Source organism: Triticum dicoccoides, chromosome 2A (assembly GCF_002162155.2).
Source record: "Triticum dicoccoides isolate Atlit2015 ecotype Zavitan chromosome 2A, WEW_v2.0, whole genome shotgun sequence".
In the NCBI taxonomy this organism is placed as follows: Eukaryota; Viridiplantae; Streptophyta; class Magnoliopsida; order Poales; family Poaceae; genus Triticum; species Triticum dicoccoides.
In genome coordinates, this window is record NC_041382.1 from 275,278,392 (window position 1) to 275,288,224 (window position 9,833).

Below are 9,833 nucleotides of genomic sequence, written 5' to 3' on the forward strand. Positions count from 1 at the left end.
CAGATCTGTGATGTTGTATTGCTCTGTTCTACATGCCATTACTCCTCATCCGTAGCTCCGTTTTGCATGCCCGATATATCAAAATGTTCATCAGGTTGTGCTCTTCATTTTGTTCCATTGTGCCATGCTTGTTTGAGTCCATCTTGATGCCCATATCATGGATGCAAGAGTGCTATAAAATATTAGTTCCTGATTCTTAGCACAGTATGAGCATTTGTCATTTTTGCCACATTTATTGTGTGCTGCATATGGGCATGAGCTCTACAGGTGTTTTGAGCTATGCCATACCATCTTTACAGGGGTGTATGCCATGTATTTTTGTGATCAATGTGGTGACTAGCACAAGCATGCAAAGTAGCTCTCGTGATATTGCTGATTTCAGAGACTTAGAATTTCACTAAGTCATTTCCCTGCTATTATTTTTATGCCATGTATTCATGTTTCTACAGTGAGATCCATGCTTCTTTTGAGTATGTTCAGTAAGGATTATTTGGACATAGGGTTATGCTCTATCCATCCATTTCCCTTTTTGCATTTATGGAGTGCCCTAGCATAACTCAATCTTGCTCTACTTTTGCTATAAAATGTTCCTGGCAGATTGTTTACGTGTTAATCAATTGTGCCAAGGTTGTTGTAGTTGATCCATGCATGCTATGAGATTGTTCTTGCCATGGTTAGCTTCATGAACATGTCTTATTTCTATTTCTATGCTTATCTTGTCATGCAATGCCTTATGGTGAGTGAATCGAGCTCGCAAAGATGCCTTCATAATTCTATTTATGCCATGCCCAGTTTTTTTGCTAAGTCTGAATCTGTTAATGATACTTGCTATGTTTACATGGGTGCCATCATATCTTGTGTGCCCTTTTGGCTTATGGTCAGTAAGGGACTTTTGTTATATGCTTTGAGTAGATTCATTCCGTGCCTTTTATTGCTATGTTCTGATCTTGTAGCATGTTGTTATCTTGCTCTAAACTTTGCTTCCTGATGTTAATTCCTGGCATGTTAGTAGTTTCACTAAGTCTGTGAAGCTGATATCTTTTGCACTTTTGCCATGCTTGTTTGAACTTGCTCTTGTGTGATTTAGCCATAGCTCAGTGTTCATCTTTTGTCAAGCATCTTGAGTATATCACTACCATGTGCTTTGTTGCTATGTTGGAGTGCAGTAGCTTAGTTTCTTGTTGCATTCTAGTTGGCATCGTGCTGTTAATCACATAATTGTGACATTATTGTTTTGCTTGCCATTTGCAAACCGTGTATCCGATTCCGGTGATCTTTATATCGATCTCGACCGAAATAAACTCATATTTCCAGCGGCACACTTGGTTTGCCAAGTTGAGGCCTGGTTCAATCTTTTCCTTTCGGAGCATGCATATGCATTGCATATAACATCCCGCTTATCATGCCATGTTTTGCATCATGTTGCTCGCGCATTGCACTGTGGTTGATTGTTGTTTCCTTTGCTTGTGTTCTTGCCTTGGGTAGAGCCGGGAGACGAGTACATGATTGAGGAACCCGTTGAGTACACTTACGAGGATCAAGCTTTGGCCAACTCACAGTACTTTGCAGGCAAGATGACCATACCCTCAAAATCACTTCTATCTTTGCTTGCTAGTTGCTCGCTCTTTTGCTATGCTGCGATACCTACCACTTGCTATATCATGCCTCCCATTTTGCCATGTCAAGCCTCTAACCCACCTTTCCTAGCAAACCGTTGTTTGGCTATGTTACCGCTTTTGCTCAGCCCCTCTTATAGCGTTACTAGTTGCAGGTGAAGGTGAAGTTTGTTCCATGTTGGAACATGGATATGTTGGGATATCACAATATCTATTATTTTAATTAATGCATCTATATACTTGGTAAAGGGTGGAAGGCTCGGCCTTATGCTTGGTGTGTTGTTCCACTCTTGCCGCCCTAGTTTCTGTCATACCGGTGTTATGTTCCTTGATTTTGCGTTCCTTACGTGGTTGGGTTATAATGGGAACCCCTTGACAGTTTGCCTTGAATAAAACTCCTCCAGCAAGGCCCAACCTTGGTTTTACCATTTGCCACCTAAGGCTTTTTCCCTTGGGTTTTGTGGACTCAAGGGTCATCTTTATTTTAAACCCCTGGGCCAGTGCTCCTCTAAGTGTTGGTCCAAACTAGAGGACCGTGCAGGGCCGTCCCTTGGTAACTTGGGTTACCTTGGCTCATGTACACTTAGCTTATCCGTTGTGCCCTGAGAACGAGATATGTGTATCTCCTATCGGGATTTGTCGGCACAGCGGGTGGTCTCGATGGTCTTGTTTTACCATGGTCGAAATGTCTTGTAACCGGGATTCCGAGTCTGATCGGGTCTTCCTGGGAGAAGGAATATCCTTTGTTGACCATGAGGGCTTGTGATGGGCTAAGTTGGGACACCCTACAGGGATTTGAAATTTTGAAAGCCGTGCCCGCGGTTATGGGCAGATGGGAATTTGTTAATGTCCAGTTGTAGAGAACTTGAAACTAAACTTAAATTAAAATGCATCAACCACGTGTGTAGCCGTGATGGTCTCTTTTCGGCGGAGTCCAGGAAGAAAACAGGGTCTCGTGTTATGCTTGAACGTAAGTAGTTTCAGGATCACTTCTTGATCATTTTAGCTTCTCAACCGTTCTTTGCTTCTCTTCTCGCTCTCATTTGCGTAAGTTAGCCACCATACATGCTAGTGCTTGTTGCAGCTCCACCTCACTACCTTTCCTATGCACAAGCTTAAATAGTCTTGATCTCGCGGGTGTGAGATTGCTGAGTCCTCATGGCTCATAGATACTTCCAAACAGTTGCAGGTGCCGATGATGCCAGTACAGGTGACGCAACCCAGCTCAAGTGGGAGCTCGATGAAGATCGTGTTTGTTGTGTTGTTTCGTTTCCAGTTGATCAGTAGTGGAGCACAGTCGGGGCGATCGGGGATCTATGCATTTGGAGTTGTCTTTCTTTATTTGGTTCCATAGTCAGACCTTTATTGTATTCTGGATGATGTAATGCTATATTTACGTATTGTGCGAAGTGGCGATTGTAAGCCAACTCTTTATCCCTTTCTTATTCAGTACATGGGATGTGTAAAGATTACCCCTCTTGCGACATGCCTACTATGCGGTTATGCCTATAATTCGTGCTCCAACACCAAAAACTTGAATTGAATCCACCGGAGAAGAAAAAGAATGAAGAATATTGAACTTGTTGCTTCCTTAGCGTATTCCTGAGAATCACCGGATAAGAACATTGAAAGAAAAGAAAGGAGAGACTTCCCATCAATAAAAGTATACTTGATTAAGAGATCTAAGTCCTTGAAGAAAAAGGGTGGGAGGGCGGGAAAAACAAAGGCAACTTGAGGGCAGATGAAACAAACAACATTGGGAAAACTGAGGGATGATCTTGCGAATGTTGAAATGATCGGATCCACTTGAAGGGAAACACGCCGGTTGAAAAGTATTGACATGACAATCTCGATTATCACGAAGGACTAGTATTCACATAGAAATATAAGAACACCGCTTAGGAAAAGTTTGGAATCAACACTTGACATTGAAGCAACTTGAATACCACAAACCAAAACAAAAACAAAGGATTGGCTTGCAGAATAAGCCGGAACAAACATATGATAGAGATTTCGTCCGAAGTTTTCATGGTGGGGCCCACACGGGCTCGATCGTACAACACCATCATGTACCAGGCAGTGCACATGACATACGAAGCATCCCCGAGTCAACATAGCCAAGGACTCTTTAAGACACAATGAGACCACTGTAAAACCAACCGTGGATAGGCGGATCACTAGACGTCGAACCCGAATTTCATATCATACATCTGTCGGAAAGATATCCTAGGAGCTACTTGAATTCCCACTTATAAACTCCCGAAACCTTCTGGTTATGCAATCAGGTGTTGGGGATACAGGGGAAGCATAATATCTCACCCAAAACTAGCAAATCCTACATCTAGTTGTATCCCTCCTACAACACATAACTAAGAAACCTTCGGAAATCATTTACCTCAACCTTCGAAAAGCATCCGTTATACGAGTTATGGCAATACTCCCGAACTCCCGCCCCAGTACTGGGTGGTGTCGAGGTTATCTCACCAACAACTGCATAAAAGAGATTTTCGATGTCGGCAAACTCAGGTATTCCAGAACTGCAACGATAAAATTGTGATGACAACACCTTGGAGCTCAACTCCCCGGGACACTGCCACAACCCCTAAATGTCAGGAGGCACCAAGAACAATGTTCTCATCACAAAACCATCGGAACGATTCCAAGATACCCGCGTGATCCTAAATTTTTTTCCGTTAAATTTGAGAAGAGAAGAGTCAAAACTCTACGTCAGGAGGCCTCACCAGAGCGACGAAGGGACCGAGGAGTAAAAATAATCCTACTTTTCGATATATATATAAAATCCTATGACTCAAAACATTTTCTTCTAGACTCAACAACGCCAGCGATTCGATCAAGCAGGGGGATCCTAAGTCGGGGAAGGCTCTGATTACCAACTTGTAACACCCACGATGCGGCTATATCTCCCACGTGTCAGAGCACGACTTAGAGGCATAACCGCATAGTAGGCATGTCGCAAGAGGGGTAATCTTTACACATCCCATGTACTGAATAAGAAAGGGATAAAGAGTTGTGTCGGTGTCAAAACTGGCGGATCTTGGTAGGGGGTCCCGAACTGTGCGTCTAGGCGGATGGTAACAGGAGACAAGGGACACAATGTTTTACCCAGGTTCGGGACCTCTTGATGGAGGTAAAACCCTACGTCCTGCTCGATTAATATTGATGATATGGGTAGTACAAGAGTAGATCTACCACGAGATCAAGGAGGCTAAACCCTAGAAGCTAGCCTATGGTATGATTATTGTATGAGGAAGTTGTCCTACGAACTAAAACCCTCCGGTTTATATAGACACCTGAGAGGGTTAGGGTTACACAAAGTCGGTTACAATGGTAGGAGATCTTGAATATCCGCATCGCCAAGCCTGCCTTCCACGCCAAGGAAAGTCCCATCTGGACACGGGACGAAGTCTTAAATCTTGTATCTTCATAGTCTTGGAGTCCGGCTGAAGGTATAGTCTGTCTACCCGAACACCCCCTAATTCAGGACTCCCTCAGTAGCCCCTGAACCAGGCTTCAATGACGACGAGTCTAGTGCGCAGATTGTCTTCGGCATTGCAAGGCGGGTTCCTTTTCCAAATTCTTCATAAAAGTTTGTAAACACCAAGAGTAGTGTCCGGCTCTGCAAAATAAGATTCCACGTATTGCCAGAGAGAGAATAAAATTAACACAAATCTAATCTGCTGACGTATTCTGCAGCGTGACATCACACTACGGCCAAGCCTTTATTCGAATCGTTTTCACTTTTCCACCTCAGCGTGTTTTGCGAGGCGGTTTCCTTGGCACGTCTTGTCAAAGCAGAGATCGTGTCCCCTTTATTTACGGGATTCTCATCAATAAGGACGTGGGTAACCCAATCATGCCCGTTAGCATGTCTTCTCGATTAAAGGCGAGTCCCAAACGGTTACGGGGAGAGCTCCTGGTATTCAACCTCTTATAAAGAGACCAGGGCCTTACTCCTTTTCTCCAATCTCAAAACAAGTTCGCCCGTCGCCTCGAGTTCCAACACCCTAGGCTCCAGATTCCAGGCGCTTCGGACCTTCGACAATATCCGGTTCCGACCTTCAAGGCCGATGGATGCCCTCCTCCGTCACGGAGGAGGACGTGCTAAAGTTGAGAGAGGCTAAGTTCTTGACCGCCGAAATTTCGCATAGGTTGCCTACTCAAAGGCAGGCTATTCCCAGTCCCCAGCCCGGTGAGAGCGTAGTGTTCATGTCTCACTTCCTTCGGGGTTTAGGCTTCCCGATGGATCCCTTCGTGAGGGGGCTGATGTTCTATTATGGGTTGGAATTTCATGACTTAGCTCCGGAGTCCATCCTCCACATTTCCTCATTCATCGTTGTGTGCGAAGCGTTCGTTCGTGTTACTCCTCACTTCGGATTATGGCTCAAGACTTTTGGAGTGGAGCCGAAGATGATCGAGGGACGGCACGCAGAGTGCGGAGGCGCTGTCATAAGTAAGAATGATGACGCTCCATGGCCCGAGGGCTCCTTTCAAGAGGAGCTTAGCTTGTGGCAACGAGAGTGGTTCTATATCACCTCTCCTAGGAGCACCAAGTGGGTGGCGCCCCCTGCCTTTCGCTTGGGTCCCCCCCCCCCCACGGCTAGCGTCATGGGTCAACAAAGGATTAGATTGGGGGTTATCCAAAGACGTGCCCTTGTTGCAGGGCCGCATGAGGGATCTCTTAGAAAGAGACCTCAACCTGGTCAAGGTGACGCAGGTCATGCTGATTCGCCGAACACTGCCCGGAAAACGCCGCTCCCTTCGTTTGTGGGAGTTTAATCCGGAGGGACCATGAGCTCTCCAACATTTTATGGGCGCAGCGCCCGTGGAGATGTATAAAATGTTCTTAGGATCACAAGCAATGTGTCCGGATTTGACCGAGGACGCAGGTTTAAGCTGCAATCGCCCGGATACTCAAGTAAGTAACCTTGTGCCCGGACTCGCTATCCGTAAAATTGTCATAAATTCGCCCCTAAAAGAGTTGTCCTGTTAAACATGAGTGGATAGCGAAGGCAAAGCTGATCAGGTGTCCGGCTCCCCTTCCTGAGACCAGGCTGGATCCCGTGCTAGTCAGGATGTTGAAGATTGTGCCTTTGGAGGGAAGTGAGGGGGAGGACAAGGAAACTATGGCCTCCTCGAAGGAGGCTGCTCCGAAGGGAGGAACCGATAATTACTCTCCTAAGGGGAAGAAGAGGGCCGCCTCTGACGACCCGGAGACCATGGCCTCAAAGCGGGGGAAAAAGTCCTCGTCAGAGGGTTCGATGCCGGGGAGATCCTCGGTCGAACTACGCCCTCAAAGGGATCAGCCCTCCAGCGAGCCGTAAGTAGAGAAAGATTTTCCTTTAGAGGGATGAGAGAAATCCTTGCTTTTTATCTAAGAAGATTAACCGAAATTTTACTTTGTAGCTCGGACCTCAGCCCTTCTAAGCAGAGCTCATCTTCGGGGGATCTTCTTCCGGAGATGATGGAGAGTGGAACGCCTCTCCCTGCCGTACCACCTGGCGAGGCAGGTGACCCTGAGGTGTCGTCACGGAGGGTTTCTCCTAATCCGGCAGGGGTGGAAGGTAGCCATGTGGCCCCCCAAGGTTCTCCGCATCCGGCCTTCGATGGAGGTCATAGGACGAGTCCGGCACCGTCCGGTGCGCGATCGGAGGAGCTGATGATTCTTCTTGGGTGAGCTTCTATCTCAAGGAGCAACGTGCATTGATGGGTTCGGTGATTGGAAGGATTTCGTCCGCGGAAAGCGGATTGCATGAGGCCGTCAGAATTTGCTGACGGGTTTTGAGGTACGTTTGATAATGTACTTCTTTGTCAGTTGCGCATAAACAAGATGCGCCCTGTGTAGATAGTAGCCCCTGAGACTCTGTGCTTGTCAAAATTGACGACGCGCAGAGGATCATAATCCCAGGTCTAAAATGTCGCCTTTGTATACAGGTGGCGAAGTGTCCGGAATCGAGCCGAACTGATGATTTCGCCGAACTAAAGCGGCAACTTGATGTGGCGGATGCCAACATCGCGCTCGTCAATGAGCGGCTTGATGAGGCTCAAGGTATGCAATTCCTCGGGCGGCATCTAGTAAGATGAGCGTTATGCCAGTATCTTAGAATGTGTGTGCTTGATGCAGATGGTGCGGCCGCCGTGGAGAGTCTCCGGGCGGAACTTGCCCGAGCTAAGGAACAAGCCAGGAAAAGTGATGCGGCTGCCGAGAAGGCCCTTGAAGAGCTGAGAGCCGAACAGGCTGCTCACTGCTGAAGCAAGAAGGAGGTGGCCGAGATGGCCGTGAAGTTAAAAAGTGCTACTGACCGTTGCAAGTTTCTTGAGAAAGAAGACCGGGCGAGACAGACGGACTTAGAGAAGCCCGTTGCTGATGCCAAGGATGCTCGCTCTGCGATGAGAGCTGCGAAGGAGGAGCTGCGTCAGGTCGGACAGATTGCGGCTGGAAAGCCCTTTATGCTGCGGAGGAAGTTTTGTGATCCAAAGTTTGCTCCGTTGGACCGGATGTGGAGTGCGAAGGACACCTATCTGGATTTGGCAGCGAGTGCTGCTGATGCGACCGAACATTTTCGAGATCAAGAAGATCTCGAAGTGGAAAGGCTTTTCTGGTCGCAGTTTCACAATCCAGAGCGTCCGCTGGCAGTGGACGATCGTCTGGCTCAATGGTCCGAACTGAATAGATTGTCTGGACTCGCCATGAAGTACGTCATGGGTCATCTGTGGCCGGGGAGATCGGAGCCGAAGAGTTATTTCAGCTTGGTGCAGCAATTCCTTGGCGTGGTGCCACGTATCAATGCGATGAAGAGGTCAGAATGCATAGAGGGCGCACGGATGGCTCTTGCCCGTGTCAAGACATACTGGGCAGAGATGGAGACCACCGTTGTTGCATCCCGAGATTCAGACAAAAGCCGAGTACCCTCCGAGCACTATTTTCAGGAAGTCCTTGAAGGCGCTCATGTAATAGAGGCGCAGTGCTCGAAGGAAGCTATGTTCTGATAGCATATGTAATTATAAAAAAATATTTTGATGAATTGCAGTAGCCTTTTATACTTGTGCCTGCAAGTATTTGGAACACCTCCTGTGCGGCCGTTTTAAGATATATATACAAAATCTGAAAGATTGCAGTCGTTGGCTTCAGCCCCCACGCACATAGCGCGGGGGTGCTCGCAGAAGGCACATTTTCACACTTAATCCAATGTCTTCGTCCTACAAAGGAGGTGATATTGCAGCAAGCTAGGCAACCGGACTATAATGCTTTAACACTTTCACTTAGCCATAGGAGCTTGACAATGGGACTATTTAGGTAGCCCCTGGTGGCGACTACGCTCACCCAAATTCGGGGCGCGTAGGTGCCTGGCCGGGAAACGGCCCTTCGTTAATGCGGAGGAATCCTACAGATTCCGGAGAGTCATCGAGTGGTTGACCAGTCTCACGCCATATCATGACAGTCGGTTTTCGGCTTTCTCTACTGAGGTGCTCGCCTGGCTAAACCAGGGCACAATCGCAGTAGTTCTCCTGGTGCCGCCTTAGCCGATAGAACGGAACGTAAGGCAGCCGAACACAGGAGCTGGGAAACCCAACATTTGATCAAAATCATGACTCGGAGCTGATGCATATAAGGCCAGACTCGCGATGCCGAACACTCCCTAAGGTATTCGGTCTTTATGAGAGCGGGCGAGGTAACGCCCTGAGGTATAAGCCCCTAGTGTCCAGGTACGCGCAAGAATTCTGACGTGGCCACATGCCAAGACGCCAGCCTCCTCCTTGGTCATAGAACCAGGGGATGTGTATCAACAAGAGACAGTAAAAAAGGTTTACGTAGGGTCTTAATCTGAAAAGAATCCTTGTAACGGGTCCCTACTGCATGTCTGCGCCTGTGTCTCCGTTGTTCCGTATCCTGGACGGGCGCGACACGACGTTCATCTGTAAAAAGAGAGCAACTAAGTTGAAAAGGGGCGTGCCGAACAAAAGTTATACGAAATAAACAAAGTGTAAAGTAAAATATGAAAAATTGAGCTTTATTGTCTCTTATTTTATACGTGTGAAGCCCCTAGTGCAGGGGTATATGGCCACTAAGCCTTTATCAACGATACTTTTGTGCCGGACTCGTCTATCCGTGTCCGTGGTCTTAATGACCTGTTCCGATGTTCTGGTTGGTGAAGCCGTTGTATTGTGGGGCTGTTAAAGTGGCCGCACAATCCTCCG